Source organism: Grus americana, chromosome 1, assembly GCF_028858705.1.
Source record: "Grus americana isolate bGruAme1 chromosome 1, bGruAme1.mat, whole genome shotgun sequence".
Lineage (NCBI taxonomy): Eukaryota > Metazoa > Chordata > Aves > Gruiformes > Gruidae > Grus > Grus americana.
Window position 1 is genome coordinate 200,975,751 of NC_072852.1, and position 18,980 is coordinate 200,994,730.

An 18,980-nucleotide genomic window follows, 5' to 3' on the forward strand; every position below is an offset into this window, starting at 1 on the left:
AGAAAAGATGGAGAGGGACTGTTTACATGGGCATGTAGTGACAGGACAAGGGGTAATGGGTTTAAGCTGAAGGAGGGTCAATTTAGATGAGATGTTAGAAAGAAATTTTTCCCTGTGAGGGTGGTGAGGCACTGGAACAGGTTGCTCAGAGAAGTTGTGGATGCCCCTTCCCTGGAAGTGTTCAAGGCCAGGTTGGATGAGGCTTTGGGCAACCTGGTCTAGTGGAGGGTGTCCCTGCCCATGGCAGGGGTGTTGAAACTAGATGATCTTTGAGGTCCCTTCCAACCCAAACCATTCTGTGATTCTATGATTCTATGATTCTGTGATTCTATGATTCTATGATCCTTCCCAACATGTCCTCACCATTGGAGGTGCCTGCCAAATATGGTCTCTAGACACAAGGGCAAAAGGAGGATTGACTGATCCCTGTGAAGTTTGGCCATGAAATCCAAGCTGCAGTCAAATGGACTTCTACAGGGTTTCTGCTGCTGTTCCCTGACCCTTGGCAGACAGAGCCACTGACTTCAGCATGTGGTAGGTAAGGGTCTGTTTCCAGCCTGTGTGCAGAAGTACTGCCTAATAAAATCAGAACAATCTAAGACTATTACTTGGGTAGATTTTAGCCCTAAAGTAATTACAATGTCCTCTTATCTTTGGCTTAACAAGGGAGTGGGAGAGTCAATAGACATTTCCCATCCAGCGTAAGAAATTGTTATTGAGCAATAACATGTCTGTTACAGATGAAATTACTCCAAACAACATGGGATCTACTGCATCTCCTGCTATACCATGAATAAGGTTCATTTCTGAAACTAAAGGACAATATGAATTCCTGGTATCAGTTCACTGAGATCAGATGCACAACACCCTTTGACATCAGTGGTGAAAGATCACGCTAAAGAAAAATAAAAACAGCCAATAATTTCTACCCTCCAAAATTCATAATCTAACCGATAACTGAGGTTGCTGCAAGGGACTGAATGTCATTCATCAGCTAAATGTTGAATTCATCAGTTCCTGGAAGGCCTCTGCTCAATCAGAAATGAACATGGTTCATACACATATTTGATTTTAACTTTGAAAGTAGAGAGGAATTTAACAGAACATTAGAGAGTGATGAATAAATTATAATGGCATTAATGAGACTGATGCTTATATCTAAAGGGAAAAGTCCCAGAGGGTTCAGGGAGCTCCAAAGTTACTAATAACTTATTAATTTTGGAGTTGATAGTAGATAACAAATTAAACATGCTAAATATGAGTATGCACTGTGATTTCTGCTGCAGAAGACAAAGTCTTTTGGCATATTATACTATGGGGTATCATTTATAAGGCCAGAGAAGTAATTATTCTTTCTTATATGTCTTTAGGAAAAATTGCAGTTGGATAGCTGCATGCACTCCAAGGTGCTTGACTACAGGAGGATACTGATAAACCAGAAGAAATTTGAGAGATTCCAACTATAAGCAAAGGAAATGATAAAAAGGCTCTGATAAAAAGAGTAGGGGACAAATCCTCTTCAGAAAGATGGAAAGAAGTAGATATGAACAGAAAAGAAAGCTGATGGGAAATTATATGACACTCAGAAGAAAAAAAAAAGATGCAAACAAGTCAAATAAAAGTCATGGGGAAAAAAGATTTCTTTAGCAAATAAATGTGCAAAATTGCTGTCACTTCTTACATGAAGTACAAAACACAAGGTGATGAATCAGAACAAATTTCCCAAAGAGCCGGGGCATTTTCAGAATCTGTATGTCTTAAATTTCCTACATCGTGCCCTGAGGCTTCCTGCCTTTACTCCTTGACTTAAGACCATACTGGCAAATATTTACACAACCAAGTATCATTGTGTCCGTGAGGTTTTCAATTCAGTTCAGCAGATTCTGTGCACGTGAATGCCCTGATTGATCTGCTCAGAGGTGACACAGCTACTTTGCACTTCACTGCCAGCATGCTGGCACAGTCAGCCTTGTTTCAGCATCACTCTGGCATAACAATCCTATTGTCGATATGATCACACAGAGCAGCAGAACTGGGATAAATTCACACATATCACATATTTTCCGAGAGACTGTTGCTGCAGAAAGACATATGTAGAGAAAATAGAGAATGGTGAAGGAAAAGGAGCATGGATGGTCACCAACCTCCTGCCTAATTGAAATAAGAGGTAGTAACTAAAGTTTGAGGAAGCGGAGGCTGGGCTAGGCAGCACACTGTGAACTGCCTTGCACAGCACACTGTCACAATATGTGGGTTAACAGGGGGAAAAAAAAAGAAAAAAAGCTGTAATCTGCCTTTATCCTTCTAAGCCCCTGAGTGTGCTGTGGACTTTTTGACTTTAGCTAGAATTCGAGCCACCATAATAAAAAAAAAAGGTCCTCGAAAATGGAGTATGTGATATTTTACATTCACAAAAAAATGAAAACATTAAATAACAGCTGAACAACAGGAATTGCTCCTCACAGAGCTCTCAACATGGTACTGGGGACTCCATCCTCAGCTCATGGAAGTGATGGGATCTTTTTCAGTTAATACCTAATGGATGTACAGGAAAAAAAGGAAAGCCCCAAAGTAGCTAAAAGAGATTGATTTCTGGGGAGCTCTCTAATATTTGCCTTAAGTGAGGACCTTCTGTCACCTGAATGTGACAGTATAACTCGAAAGGAAGTATTAGGGAGGATTATGAAAGATTCATAGTGACCTGAATCTAAACCACGTCCTCAGGAACATTTTCCATGAAAACCCAGCTCCCGAGTGTGGACGGGTGAACCTGGCTTTAGGGAACTTGCCTAACACGGACAGCACATGCACAGGGGACATTTGCCTGGCCACAGGGGACAGGTATTCCTCTTGCCACCCCAGCCTGTTCCTGGCTGCTCCTCTGAGTCACTTTGGGGTTCATTTTCCTTAATGGCCCTTCGGCCCTTCATCTGACAATGTCTCTGTTTGGGCTTTGGCCTTACATAGCATGAAAAAAGTGAAGCCACAGAAAAGAAACAGTCAAAGGTTATCCACATCCCAAGATCATGGTCATGGCAATGGCAGGATGCTCTCCCTGAAAAGACTGACAGACAAGTTCAGGGGCTACACTGGCCAGTGCTCTGTCTCAAAGGAAAACCAGTATGAAGTCAGAGGACCACAGGATGGCTCAGACTGGAAGGGACCTCAGGAGGTCTCTGCTTCAACCTCCTCCTCACAGCAGGCTCAGCTCTGAGGTCAGACCAGGCTGCTCAAGGCTTCATCCAGTGGGAGCTTGAAAACTTCCAAAGACTGCACAACCTGCACACCTGTCTGACAGTCCTCCTGGAGAAAAAGTTTCCCCTTATATCCAGGCTGAACCTTTCTTGTTTCAGCTTCTCCTTTTTGTTTCTCACCCTTCCTCCCTGCACAACTGTGAAAAGCCTGTCTCCATCTCCTCAAGGACATCTCCATAGGTACTGGGGGCTGCCGTTAAGTCCCCTAAAGATGTCTCTTCTCCAGGCTGATTAAGTCCAGATTCCGCATCATCCTGGGGGGCCTCACCTGAACTCACCTGAACTCACTCATTTATCAATGTATTTTTTTCTATTGCGGGGGGGGGGACAAAACTGGATGCAGTATCTAGATGTGGTCTGATGAATGCTGATGAATAGAGGGGACTAGTGACTTCCCTGGATCTCTATTTCTGTCACTGTTCAAACAGCCCAGGCTGCTGTTGGCCATCATTGTTGCTGGGACTTGCTGCTGGCCCATGTCCTGCTTGCTGCCCACCAGGACCTCCAGGGTCTTGCCCACAGAGCTGCTCCTTGGGCAGTCTTGATCTTATGTTGTTGCAAAGGGTCCTTTCATGCATGTGAAGGACTTCACATTTGTCATTGCTGAGTTTCATGATGTCCCTGTCAGCCCATTCCTCCAGGTCCCTTGGGATGGCAGCCCTGCCCTTGAACATATCAAGTGGTGACTCAATTTGATGTCATTGCAAACCTGATGACCAAGCACTCTGTTGCCTCCTCCCACCCATTGGTAAAGATTTTAAACAGGTCCTTGGGGCAGGTCCCAAAACAGACTGCTATGGTGTTCCTCTTGTTGCCAGTCTCCAGGTAAAGATGAGTTACTACCCATTCTCCTCTAAACCCAACCAGCCATCCAGATTATAAACTGTCTAACTTTTTCCCATCCCTACTATAGCATCCCATCTTGGATACAAGAATATGATGGGAAAGAACCTTGAATGCCCTGCTAAATACAATGAAAATGACATCTGCTGGTCTCCCTTCATCCTGAAACACAGTCATTTTATCATAGAAGGGAATCAGGTTGGCCAGGCATGACTGACCCTTGGTAAATCTATTCTGACTGCTACCAGTCACTTTCTTTTCCTGCCTGCACCCAGAAATCTGCTCTGAGAGGATTCGCTCCATGACCTTTCCAGGGACCAAAGAGAATTTGGCTGGCTTGTAGTTCCCTGGGTAGTCCTTTGGCCTTTTCTGAAGGTTGTTGTTTTGAAGTTGTTTCAGAAGAAGATTCGTAGATTCACAGATTGGTAGGAGTTGGAAGGGACCTCTAGAGATCATCTAGTCCAATCTCCCTCCTACAGCAGGATCACCCAGAGCAGGTTGCACAGGATCACATCCAGGCGAGGTTTGAATATCTCCAGAGAAGGAGACTTCACAAACTCTCTGGGCAGCCTGTTCCAGTGCTTGGTCACGCTCAAAGTGAAGAAGTTTTTCCTCATGTTCAGATGGAACTTCCTGTGTTCCAGTTTGTGCCCATTGCCCCTCATCCTGTCACTGGGCACCACTGAGAAGAGTCTGGCCCCTTCCTCTAGACATCCGCCCTTTAGATATTTATAAGGATTAATAAGATCCCCTCTCAGTCTTCTCTTCTCCAGACTAAACAGACCCAGCTCTCTCAGCCTTTCCTCATAAGGGAGATGCTGCAGTCCCCTCATCATCCTCATAGCTCTCCACTGGACTCTCTCCAGTAGTTCCCTGATAATAAGGAAAACCTTATTTAAGCCTCTAAAGCTAGAGATGGGGTTAAAAATCATTTCCCAAATTATCATTAGTCATCATTACACCCAGGTATGCTTGATACCGATTCAATAGTGCTCGAGAGTTTGCTCAGTTTTGACCACATTACGATACAGCAATTAATTCTAGCTTATGCGAAAAAGCATTTTCTCTTCCATCTCCATTGGGTGTTGTGAGAGAAGATGACGGTGTTTAGTATACCACCGTTTAGAGTTCCCTGGGTCAAATTTGATAGTCTGGGAAATTACAGCAAAGAAATGTTTGTCTGTTTGATGCAAGCCCATATTTTTAGAGAGATGATTAGGCTGTTCTTAAGAAGCTGTTGCAGCTTCAGCTTTTTAAGATCTTCTTTGTGAGTATATTTATTATAGTCTTTTAATCACAGACAGAGAACATCAAAAGGATTATAGAAGTTCAGGAGTCTCCATGCCCAAACTGCAAGGCATCTGGGACTAATTTATAACTTCACACTGAAAAAACAAAATGCAAATGTCAAATGGAGATCCTCATACACTTCTAGGAACAAAAAAAATAAAAATCAAATAAATCATGCAATTTTTCCTGGAACAAATTACTTTGGAATTCCTGGAGAACATATTGAAATATATGTTGCTCCATGCAGAAACCCTCACAAACCCAAATGACAGAAATTTGATTGATATTACAGGACTGGTCAGGATGCCATAAGCACTGCAAGTGAAATATCATCCCTTTTACAGATCAATCAGCTATATGATGGAACATCTATACATCCTGTGGAAGCCAAAGAGAGATGAAGGCCTTCACCATACCTCAGGGTGCAGACTTTGAACAACAGTCGGCAGCTGCATGCTAATGAATGCTTTATTAAATAGCTATTGTTAGATGCAAAATGCATGTTGCTCAATTGAGACCCAGTGGTGGGTGTGGATAAAAGATTGGAATGAAGATGATTAAACTGAGAAAAGGTGCTGTATTTGTGTCACCATAAAAATTACAATAGCAGTTAACTTATCTGAAGCTAATAATAACTTATTAGCCTCCTGAACAAATCTAAGCTAGAGGTTAATACTACAGTATATTTCTTGTAATCATTTTTGTATTAATTAGTTCCAGCCTGCAAATTGCTTGGAAAAAATGACTATCAATCAATATTTCATCTGTTTGCTCCCATCTAACTGAACAGGAGTTCAGATAGTTGATTTTATAGTCTGCTTTAATTACTGTAGGTAAGATCTGAGTAATAAAATAAGGCTATACCTGCATCTTTGCCAAACATCAACAAGATTTTGTACCCAAAAGTCTGTGTGATTAATTTAAGAAATAGCTTTTTGGAAATGATCAAATATTGCTTCTAGTCACGCTATAAACTATTCTATGGCTCGACTATGCTGCTACTTATTCACAATTTATCTCTAGTCTATCCCATACTTTTATATGCATTACTTTTCAGTGAAATGCATAAAAATAATTTTGAGATAATTTTTCTTTTTTTAGTTGCATAAGTAGTTCTGGGTTAAAATTGAAAAAAACCATTATGACCCTATCCCCATCCAGTCAGTTTTTTCCAGTGCTGAGGGAACCAAAAATAGACTCATGTAAAATGAAAAAAAAAAAAAAATCTACTGAAGAGTTAGTTTGTCCTATAAAAATGAAACAAGCCCTCTACAGTGTTATTATTTTGTTTTGTGTAGCAGGCTGTTATTTTCTGAAATAATATTAATCTGTGAGATAGGAGGGAATTCCTTCCACTTGCTTTCATCCTCAAAATGCTAGTTGCCTAGACTAAGCCATACAGCATTTCCAGAAGGAGCTTTTGCTCCAAATCCCAGAATGGTTTGCCATTTAGGCAGGCTTCTCTCTCTTCCCTGGCTGCTGGAAACCCTAGTCAACTCACTGGAACTGGACGCTTTACTTTTAGACAGCTTGAATTGCATTTGTGCAGATGTAAGAAATTCCACTTACACCCAGGAAGCTTAGTTCGTAAGAAGAGTAAAGTGTCATTAATAAAATGTGAAAATGACACAGTAGCAATTATCACCTACAGTGGAGATCTTACAAATGCTTCTGAAGGTGCATAACTTAACTCCTTAACAGTCCTACTCTGTCAGAAGAACTAATCCCATGAACAGAGGTACAAGTGTAAGTGTAAGTTTATGCAGAGTTTTATGGGGTATACGTAGTAAACAGCAGGGAATTGTCTTTGCATTTGCCTTTTCCGTCAGAAGAGACCTTGGTATGAGGAAATTATTTAGAACTCTAAAAATTAATTTTATTGTATCAAGACCAGGCAATTGAAGTTGGAAAAGAAAAGATGAACGGAAGGTTGTGCATTGTACACAAGGTGTTCTCTTCCAGTTAACCAAATGAAAAAGAGTATGTCACCATATGATTAATAGCTAAACATAATATGGTGCTACATAAATAAGCACTGTAAATATAGCTATCTTCACAGCAGGGGAAGCCTTAGCACAAATAACAGCAGGCTAGCTGACAGCCAGAGAGATTACAGTATTTCATTTTCAGACACAAGTCTCAGTCGGAGTGGCTGTGGTCAGCAAGAAACTGTTTCTAATATTTTTGGCTGGACCTTGAATTTAATCTGCTGACTGCTGCCAGATTTACCGGGCAGGCTTTAATGGTCCATCAATTTTAATGGACTCTTAATGAACACAGCAGATTATAATTCGGAAGGCCACCAGGAACAGAGAAGCAGGAGACTATAGGCAGCAGTGGTTTGATGCAGACAGCAGTGATGGGAAAGAGGTGTCTCAGGTACATGTAAAATATTACTGTTCTCTTTTCATATCATCTGAGCATGCAGCAAGTATAAAACCAAAGTATCTCTTTATAAGCTGCCTGCAGTGGCAATATTTAGCCTTCCTGCCTACAGTAGAAATAAAACTTCCTCCATGGTTGTAGGTTGGCCAGGAAAATACATACTGAAAAAAAAGAGTTACATACCACTGTCTTAAAAATACAAAGGTAGACCACAGAAGAGAACAAATTCAAGCTTGTCTGCTCAGACTGCTCTGTTTCCCATCCCCACAGGTGGAATACATCTGGCCAGCTCCTCTGAAGTCAAACACATAATTTACACCAGTCTCCAGGCTTTGTCCTGAGCCAATTCCTTTCTTAGAAGAGACGTACCCCTTCTCCAGGTAAATGTACTTTTCCCCAAGGGACCAGTAGATAAGACCTCCTTTGACTTTTGAATAGAATCAAAGAATCATTTACGTTGGAAAAGACCTGTAAGATCATTGACCCCAACCGTTAACGTAACACTGCCAAGTCCACCACTAAGCCATGTCCCTAAGCACCACATCTACACGTCTTTTAAATACCTCTGAAGAGGATTTAGAAGACCTGGACATGTGAACCTGGTTCACAGTCTCTCTACAGTAGACTCTGGCAGCAAAGAAATAAAGGTAAAACCAGGATGTGGCAGTTTAAGACTCCTCAACATGTACAAAAACTGTTGGTGTAACAGATGCTATTCCTGTACAAGAAGATCACCTTTGCAGTGCTAAAATGTTGTCCAGAGGGGCAATATAGTATAATTGCAAATGACAAATAGTTACAGCATTGTAAAAGCCATATGCACTTTGTTTCCTATGCGCATATTGGTTTTCATGTTCGAGAAAGATAAATTCAGCCTGGCCCAAGTCCAGGTTATGCACCTAGGAGAAGCGGGGAATGAAGAGATGATCATAGAAGAGATGACAGAAAGAATTTGGCTTGTTTAACCGAGGAAAGTAAAGACTGAGAAGAGAAATGGTTTCGATTTATATGTAACATCAGGGGGTAGACATCTACCAAGAGAAAAGCTGCAGGGCAGTGCTAGCAGAAGAACAAATGAGCATAGCCATGAATAGATTTCAGCAGAAAATTAAACTGTTTCCACCCATAAGAATGATGTCCTGGCAACAGCTTTTCAACAGGAACAATGTGAGCAAAAAACTAACTTACTTTTAAGATTCAATTCAGTATTTTTAAGACGATGATTATATAATGTGGTGGCATGTGATACCAAAGGATGAAGCCTGATGAATATGAAAGTCCCTTCCCGTCCCATGCTTCCCATAGCCAGCACATCGTGATGCTGGTTTAACCGTGCAGAAAGGCTACAGGCTCTGCTTTTCATGCATATCTAATCCTTCTTAGACAGAGCCTGGTTACATGATGCAGAGAACAGGGACGGTGAGTCCTCCAGAAGCAAGATGTCCTTGGGAAAGCTGGAGAAACTGCTAAATTATTTTTTTTAATTAAAATCATGTTTCCCAAGTGTCCCTGTTTTTGAAAGCTGATACATGCTGAGATTAAATTCACTAGTTCTGCATTCATGTGAACAGTGTTCAGCTGGAGATGGAAGCAATGACAGACTCATTTCAGGGAGCTGGTGAATCAAACATAATGCAGACTTAGACTAAAGAAGCCATTTTTGAGGACCCAGTGGAAAAAACTAAAAGGTTCAACGTGGGCTCATAAAACTCAGTATCCTCAGTGCAGTTTGCAAAACCCTGGGCTTCACGACATTAGAAATCTTGTGGGAATAAGCTCTCCCCTGGATCTTACCTCCCTTGGATTGCCACTGTTGGATGGGGTAGAAACAGTAGACAAAAATGCTATTGCATTGTTTTTTGGTACTTCATTTTCTACACGTGACCAGAACTCAAAAACCTAGATAAAACTGAAGACCTTGAAAATGGGGGAAATGCTCTCATTTGCACAACTAAGGGGATCCCTATTTTCTCTAAAAGGCTTTATACCTTCCTAATGCAATCCTCTCTTCCATGGGAATTTCAAGGAAGTCTGCAGGTGCAAATGAATGAACCAGTGATCAGGATAAAACGTTGAGAATGGGTAGAAGCTCCTCAGACAGCCAGAAGGTTTACTCGTGTCAGTGTTTCCCATGGCGGGTGTGTGTCAGGCTCCTGTGCCGCCTGGTGTGACCCTGGGAGCAGGGTTTGACACAACACCTCTGAGAGCAGCTCCTATAAACATCCAGCCCGTGGAGCTACTCACACAGCTGAATCAAACCCTGACGCTTTTGAAGCTCTCAGTTTACAAAACAAACTTGTGTAAATGTTTAATTTCTCCAGCAACACAGTGGGTTACGGCAGCTGCTTAACAAACCTAAGAGACACTGGAGCAGCGCTTCGTGCAGCTCTGCAGCCTGGCGCTCGCTAGCCAGCAGCCCTTCTCCCATAGCATGTAAGTGGAAGTGACAGTCCGTCATGACCTAGAGGACAGCCAGCTGCTCCTCCCAGTCACAGAGGAGATGAAGAGCATCCTTCTTGAATACAAGAGCTTCAGAAATGTGAAAGCCTGTGAGACTCGGGGTGTTATTTATAAGACACCAGTGAATCGGAGGCCCAGAAGCCGGAGCTGGGAATTGGGGGTGAGATGGGAATGCTGCTCCCCTCCAGGCAGCTGCTGCTAGCCTGAGAGCAGCCCGAAGGCTGGGCTGAGCATGGGGCAGCAGAACTTCCATGGTGTTTCAGACCAGGCTTAGCGTGACCTGCTGGTACAGCCAGGGGAAATCTTTAAGCTCTCTGCAGGGCAGATGTAGTCCTGTTTGGTTGGATCCTGCACTCTGTGCTTTGCCTAATTCCTTCTAGGTGTCCCAGTCCCTTTGCAGCTGCACTATGGGGCTGGTTTGGGCTGATGAGGCGGCCTGGGGTCCTTCCAAGAGAGTCTCAGTGACAAAGAGGATTTTCACAGAGCCACAGTTTTGGCACATAGCAAAGTTTAGGACACTCTTGTTCAGAAGGCAGAGTACAAACACGGTGTGTTTGCACATACATAACCTCTGCTTACTTTCTCTCTCCTACATGTACACTTTCATTTAAACTGTAGCTGATTTCTACCATATCTGACCTCAGAGAGGTACCTCTTTAGCACATCTCTGTGATCCCTGGGCTTGTTGGTGGTGCTTTTTATTATTATAGATCTTCATCATCAGTGAAGGAAGTGGGTTTTAAGAATATATATATATATATATATATTTACTCTCTCAGATGCTTTACAGATTGCAGGCATACTGTAATCTACTGCCTCCATGGTTTGCAGGACCTATTCCTCCTGCAATGTTCACAGACACCTTGTCATAGTCCCAAGGGCAGCACCTACCCAACCACTTGAAATGCAAGCTGCAGCTGTGGTAGAAGCCACAAAAGCTTCAGGATATTTGACCTTTTTAAGTCTCCCAGAAGAAAGACCAGGATGCTTCCCATGGGTCTTGACAAGCGTTCTTGGTGCATCTGAACAGAGATATTGTTTCTTCTCCTGTTAGTGCATTACATCCACATTTAGATTAACTCATGCCTGACCTTGTCTCTGGGGTGGACTAAACCATCAGGTTGCTCCTGGATCCTTCACTGCTCTTTGCATTGTCTCAAAAGCAGCCCAAGACAGAGCAGCTGGGGAGAGCACAGCTCTGGTCTGACACAAAGCCTAGTTCTGGGGCAGGGCTTCATGCAGGTCTGCAGGCAGGGTGAAGAGACAGAAGGCACAGCTGTGCTGTGGGACATCTGTCTACACTTGTTTAGTGGAGTGTGTCCCTGCCCATGGCAGGGGGGTTGGAACTGGATGATCTTTGAGGTCCCTTCCAAACCAAACCATTTTGTGATTCTATGATTCTATGATTCTATTGTTAGAGCTTTCTTTGCCTGCAGGCTGAACCTAGAGCTGTTACAGGTCTGTAGAAGTCACTGGGGATGAGCCCAGACTGGGGGAGACTTACCAGTGTCTCTTGTTACATCCCACTCACATGTCTCCTCCAGGGAACCAGCCCAGGCGTTCAGGTAGGGGTTGCAAAGTTTCCTCAGAACACAGCCGTTCAGAAGGCTGGATGTGATCCGCCAGCATCTGGAGAGTAAGTCTGTTTATCACCAAAGGAGAGGGAGATCTTGATCATGGAGAGTTATCAGAGAAGTTCTTCAAGGAAGGAAGCTCTGCTCATGGCTAGCCCTTCATGTGTATATGGCTGTGGTGCCCTTGGCCTTTTGGTTATTAGAATATGGGTGGCTTCTAAGTCTTCTCACTCACCTCAGCACCCAAAGTGTGGCAGAGAAGGCTGTGTCATCCCACGGCCCCTGGCAGACATTGGCCATGGGAAGTGTGGCACCCCTGATGAAGGGCTGCACTGCCCCTGAGGGTCCCTGGGCCACAGCCTGCAGGTGTTCATGCCGTATGGTCCAGGCGAGCAGAGGGGAGGTGGCCTAGTATGGAGCAAGCCAGCCACTCCAGCCAACTTCTTTCAGCTCCAGTTTTGGATGTGGGACTGAAAATCTCCCAAAGGCTCTCTGCATCTTCACCTGCTGTCCCACCTTCCAAACTATCCTGTAAAGATATTTTTTGTTTCTCTTCTTTCCTATTATGCCCTTCTTGTTTCTGCCCCTCATGCCCCAACATCCCCTCTCTGTGCTAACTGTCATGGGAGGAGCAGATCCAGATGTGAGGAGTCCCTGTGGCCCTGTTAATATATGACACCAAGGAAACCCTTAATCCGAGGTCCAACACCATCAAAACCCCCTTTAAAACCTTTTATTAAAGATGCAGAGCACGCCATGAAAGGCCAAGATTACCCAGGTAAATGAGTCAAAAATACCAAGTTTGGGTATGGATGTGGCAGAACTGGTAGGAAGCGGGAAAAGTGCTTCAGAAGCAGGTTGTGTAACTGGGAGGATGCTGGGGTCTAGGAAGGGAGGTACAAGTGGCAAAAAGGAGGGCCAAGAACCGGGAAAGGAATGACGAGATGTACAAATCCCATGATGGGTGCTATCTGGGGGACGTGCTGGGCAGCCCCATGTTTGCTGATGGTAGCTGGAACAGGGCAGCTGCCCAAACCTGCTGTCCTGACCATGCCTTGAGGGTCGGGCTGCGTCCGCAATGGGGGGCCGGGATGGGAGCAGCTGGGTGCTTTCCCTGACCAGTGAGAGGACAGACAGAAACAGACAGACAGGTTGAGCATCTTGGTACCACCATGTCAGTGTTCACCTCAGGCCTGACAGCATTGGCAACCACCCACAGCTTTGTAATAAAAACTACCATGTGGGTAAAATGAATATCTTTTATTAGACAGAACAATATAATTTTTCCAAGTCTAGTAGCTCATTTAATAAAAGGATACAACTTCTAGCTTCACGTCTTATAATACTTTTGATCCATTTATAAACACTTAATGCAGTATACAGGTTGAATTTGTTTGCTGGTTTTTTTAACCGTGGACAACTTGGAGTGTGGACTTACCCACAACTATTCCTCCACTGCAGAATGAACAAATTGAACAAAGCTTTAAAAACGTTTATTCTGTCTCCACAAGGTAATAAAGCACATATATAAAAAGGACATTATAACAATATAAGTAATGAAAACTGTGACTAGGTTTAAAGGATGACAAACACAAATAACAGACTGTGTATTGTGAAGCATCAGTCAAATTAGGTACAACTTGTACATAATGGGCCCATCACTAAAACGAGAAATAACAATGGTTCAAAGATTGCCGGTCCCATCATTCCCTAGAATCGTTACATAATCTTAAAGAAGGCTCAATTTTAACTTTAAATTCAACACAAGGTACCTGCTACAGCAATCTCTGCATTTATCCAGGGTCTATTCCCCACTGATAAGAAACTCACATAACTTTTCCTGTAAAGTACAGCTCTCTTAAGAAACATGAGAGAGACATAGCTGAAGCTTTGATTCTTGTCTGTAACTCTGCATGACATTTATGTGAAAGAACAGCTATCATCAGCCACTGTATTCATTTGGGGTTTCTAGATTTTGAATCCTGGAAGAGACCAGAAAGAAATAGATTTTCCAGTTTGCTTACTTTGAATCTTTGGTGGCATATTTTTTAATGACTGTCACTGTTCCACAGTAGTTTGTTTTCCTTTTGCAACTTTTTTATGTGAGGAAGAAAAAACATTTTTAAAATAGCAGTACATAACTGCAAAGTCATAATTGGCAGAAGGTGAAGAGTAACAGCTTTTAATTTATTTATTTAAAAAGCTTGGATTTCAAGTTGACAGCATCCCTTTAAGCTAATGAGACAAAATAAGAGGCGGAAAACATGCAAATGCACTAGGAGAAAGTTAAGATGGCACAGTTGACAATTAACTAATGATTATTAATTCCCCTGATACACAATGTAATAATGATAATTATGATTAACTCATTTTGTTTCATTGTGGGGGCTGTTAACATTTGATTTCCTGGGCTTTTCCTTGCAATTTACATTAATTACTGTCCACCTCCTGTCTAGTTTTCCTACTGAAACTTTACAAAAATTAACAGTCTTTAATGCACTCAACAAGTCTTTTCCAATTGACTTTCAACCTAATTGGCATTGAGATATTTTCACTGCTGGTCTGCCCCACCATCACACCTCTCAAAATAAGACTTTTGTTGAAAGAAGCTTATTCCTCCCTTTTCTTACCTTGACTTGCAGACATGCTTTTTTCATTTATTAACTCCAGTAACTGACTTATTTTCCAGCTCAGATCCTTAACATTACACATGGCTCCACTCACTCTTATATTTCATGGAATCCAGCATCCAAGCTACCAATTCCTGTTTGTTTCCTGGTCCTTTCTGCTGAGAGTCATTTGCTGCCACCGCATCCACCCCTATCTACTAGATCCCCCAGCCTCTCGCAGAAGTCACCTTTCTCATCAAGTCTTCCTAATAAAGTCAATGAAGATTGCTCAGTTGGAGATCTAGACCATTGTTGCAAATTATGGATAATCTGCATAATCAAGATATAGGAAGAAGAGGTCTCAACTTGACATTATTCATTTCATACAATGGGTAAATCAGCTTTTGTTCTAAAGTCTAGCAATGGCTACATCTTATGAAGCTTATACCCATCCCAGCCTATACTTGTTCTGGACAATTAATATCATGTGGGAATTTCTAGATTTATGTAGAAATGTTACAGGAGAAATCCCTTTGGAGTCCACATATTGCTAATACTGACAGAGCCTGGGAAAGCTTCAGTGATCCATGTTACACTGACTTCAGACTTTTGAAGTGTTGAATCCATTTCAGGGAATTTTTAAACTACAGTTTTAAAAAAACCCCAACACATCCACATCTTCCAGAAGCTGAAGGAAACCAACAATTCATACTGGTGTCCCACTGGATCCGTAGTTTTTGCCAAAATCTAGCTCATATTTTGGAAGGATATCAACAGCTCTCATTCTCAGTGAAGGCTGTGTATATGCTGTACTAAACCCAGCTATTCTACACATTCTGAGAAGCGTGCTCATACCCATAACTCTTCTGTATGCTGTATACCTGCACGGTTGAATGCTCCTGGGAAATTCTGTTCCTAATTCACATACCACTGTCCCTAACATGGCAGGCTGTGTGCATGCACTGCTGGGGGCACGGGAGCAGCTGTTGATAAAGCTGCCAGACACTTTCCATTGTAAGAATTGTTTTTCAATTGCCTATGAAATTTCCATTTTGCTGTATGTTCGGATAGGGCTATGAGGAGAAGGCCTCCATCTCTCAGAAGAATGAACAGAATTGTTAGCGAAAGCTGCTTGCGTAGGGAGCTCAAATGCTTCTGATGCAGCCTTTCTCCTCCTCCTCCTCCTCCAGCAAGTGCTGGGTTTAGCTGTCACAGCCTTGAGGCTGTCACCTGGCCGATGCAAGGGCTCCACTGCAGCTCAGCTCCGCATGAACCTGGGCAATTGCAATGCTGTGCACCATGCTGCCCTGAACCCTGGGAGATGAAGGCAAATTACTCTGTGAAATTTCTCTTTGGAAGGCTGGCTTGATCTGATGGGCTCCCCATCCGTGCAGCCGTGGCTCGAGAGCCTGTCCTGTGTGGCAAAGTAGCAGAGCAGACAGTGGCTAAACTGCAAACTGCATTGGGTCTGCCAACCTTGGGAGCCACAGGACCTCAGGTTTGCAGAGCAGAAGACACCAGAGCTGTGGGCCAAGTACCACATACCCATTTGGGCCCACTGCTGGACAGTCAAACCAAGTCAGCCCAGGAGCTGCCAGAGGGCTCTGCAAAGCAAATGTGCCAACAGAGCTCCTTTGCAGACACAATGCATTTATTTTACTCGCTTAATCAGATTTCCCTTGTTCTCTACTGGCAGATCAGCTGCCTGTGTCTTCAGTGTCCTTCTACAAACAGGCCCATCAGTCACTCCCGGACTAAACCTAGTAAGCCTGTGATAGTACAAGAACAACACATAAATACATTTGCATACCACATGGTGATTTTAGCAGAAAACAGTTTTTCCAGCCCTCTGTAGATGAACAGGGCAGTTATTGGTGCAATAATATTGTGGCAGTATTTGCAGATACTTTAGCATCCCACTGCTACTTCAACATTGGACACGGATCCACAACCACAGGTTGCACCTATTTGTAATCAGAGAGTCCCTTTCATCTGCTTGTATCAAAAAGAGAAAAAAAAAGACCTTTTTTTTGCCAGTATCATATCTCTGAGGTTTCAGGTGTCCCTCACAGTGTCCCTGAAGTGCTTTGGGATGCTGTAGTGTTCCTGAACTTTCAGAAGGGAAGCAAAGGTCCAAGCAAGCCATTTCCAGGCTTTGATTCTTTCAGTTCGTCCTCTTTGGCTTGACATCGGCCTGTGCCTGTATTTAGGGATCCTCTCATTCAAGGTTCCTAAAGCATTCTGCAAATACTAGGAACTTCTGAGAGGACACTGCCCTCCCCTGCCTAACAGCAGATGGAGAGGGAGAGGCAAGGACACAGCAGAGAGAGGCAGGGCCATGAGGCATACTCCTGGACGTCCATTTGGCTGTTTTAACTGTTCAAACCACACTCCTAAAAAGTAGCTGTGGAGCTGCGCTGTTGGGGAGGGACACAGGAGCTGGAATAGCTGAGAACAAGATGGAGCCCAGCAAGACTGTAGCGAGTACGTCCCTGTTCTGGTACAGGATGGGACATCATGGAAGTGCAGGTCTGATACAAACAAGGACATTTCTTCAGTGGTGCCTTCTATATTTTCCTTGACATAGTTCCAGTTCCAGGAAATCTGCACATTCAGGAAGCACAATTTGTAGGGGAAACCCAGCAGGACTGAAAGGATGACATCATCCCCAGAAAGGATGACATCATCCCCAGAAAAGATGATGTCATCAGAACAAACATCCCCTTTTTTGAAGACTTTCAGTGCACTGAGACCCTCACCTGGGATACTGAAGACAAACCTAAGTGCTGACTTTGCCTTCAAGGCTCAAGAAAGCAACAAGCAGGTCAGATGCCCATTTTCCAGAGCTGCTGGACCCCTGGTTCACCACACAGAGAAGTGAGAGAAGCACTGGGATGCTGAGGCATTGCTGAAGGAGTTGGTGTTGGGAGGCAGCCTGGCCTTTCTCAAAATAATGAAAAGACACTGTAAGAAAAGTTCCTCTTAGATATGGGGGTAATAACTGCCCCATGGGATGCCAAGAAGGGACTGAAAATATAGGTCAGGTGGGGTGTTGTTGGGGAGGACTCATGGCAAGGAGGTTGGTTTGAAGGAGAGAAACAGACATTATTCATCAAACTTTGGGGAACAGGATCTCACTAAGTTGCGATATCTGGAGAAACTCAGAAAAGAAGAGGAAAAGGGGAAGTGAAATATAAATATAAGATGGATGTGCAGAAAGGGCTTTCTCTTGGGGAAATGGGAGCAAAGAAATTTGCTAATACCTTCCTGTGCAGTTCATCTGTTTTTCTTGTTATTTTCCCTGATAATAAAAATGTTGCAGATGGATGTGGTTAACCAAATCCCTTGAGGAGAAAGGTTTTAATTTCCTTCCTTTGCTTTTCTTCACCTTTATCAGCACTGAGGAAGGGATGGGACCAAACCAAATTCACAGAGCCATTCATCATCAGCCCAGGGGAAGTCAAATCCCTGTGCAAATGTTTTCACTGGCAGAAGGAAAAATATGTGCTATATGCCAATGGGAGTCCATTGCCTGGACTTCCTGCATATCAATTCCCCTGCCTGATATTTTATGTTGCAAATGTGGCAATAGGTAGGGTGTCATCTCCATGGTGCAATATGATATAAATGTGCCCTAAATAGCAGTGAGACAGTCTGAAGGTGGTAAGAGACTGTTGGATATCACCCAGTTAGCGCATATAAGATCTGAAATAGGCTAGTCCTGCTCCCACAGATATGAATAGGGGTTCATCTATTTAAATTCCCAGGAAAGCTCATCCGAATTTACTTCTGAATGGAGTAGCGTAAACCCCTGCATGCAGAATTATAGCTGCCTTTGATAGTACAATTTAGTTCACTGCCAAAGCAGGAGTGGATCAAAAGCTCTCATTGAAGATAGGTTGCCAACTCCATTTAAGATTGTCACGGATCTTCATTTCCTGCTCCTGGAGCTGTGGCACCCAGGTGTGGCTGGGCAGAAGGTGGCCTGTCCCATCCCACACTTGTTGTTTCCTCTGGTCCTTGGTGAAGGGATGAATCTTGGGTTTGAATGATTTTGCCAGCGTGCTGTGCTTCTTTTAGGGCAGCCTGAGTTGCACAAAGAATAGGTTTTGGGGAAATTCAAATGTGTTCCCTGGCAGTCACATCTCCAGGGCTTGCTTTGATGTGGGCAAGGATATGATGCTCCGCCAACTCGGGCATCTGAAAGCAGAGATGGGTCCCCTGGTTCAGACACTTAGCACTGAACAGCTGCTGTGGGGCTGTTCTGCCTGTCCCTGTCCAGGTGGAAAAGCCTCAAGCACATGATGAGGCTGTAAGGAGGGAGATCAATGTGAAATGTGAAGATTTCTCAGATTTTTCTAGTCATTTTTATAAACATAAATATAATTGGTTAGCTGCCTAGACAACTGAGGCATTGATATTTGTTGGAGTATTCATTCATACTGCATTAAATTTAGCACTCGTTTATTTTTTTGTAAGTAGGTGTTTTATTTGCAGGAAATTATGACAGCCACTGAATCAATCTGACCTTTACCAGTGGGAGTATGTTCCTGCAGCTCTTCGTA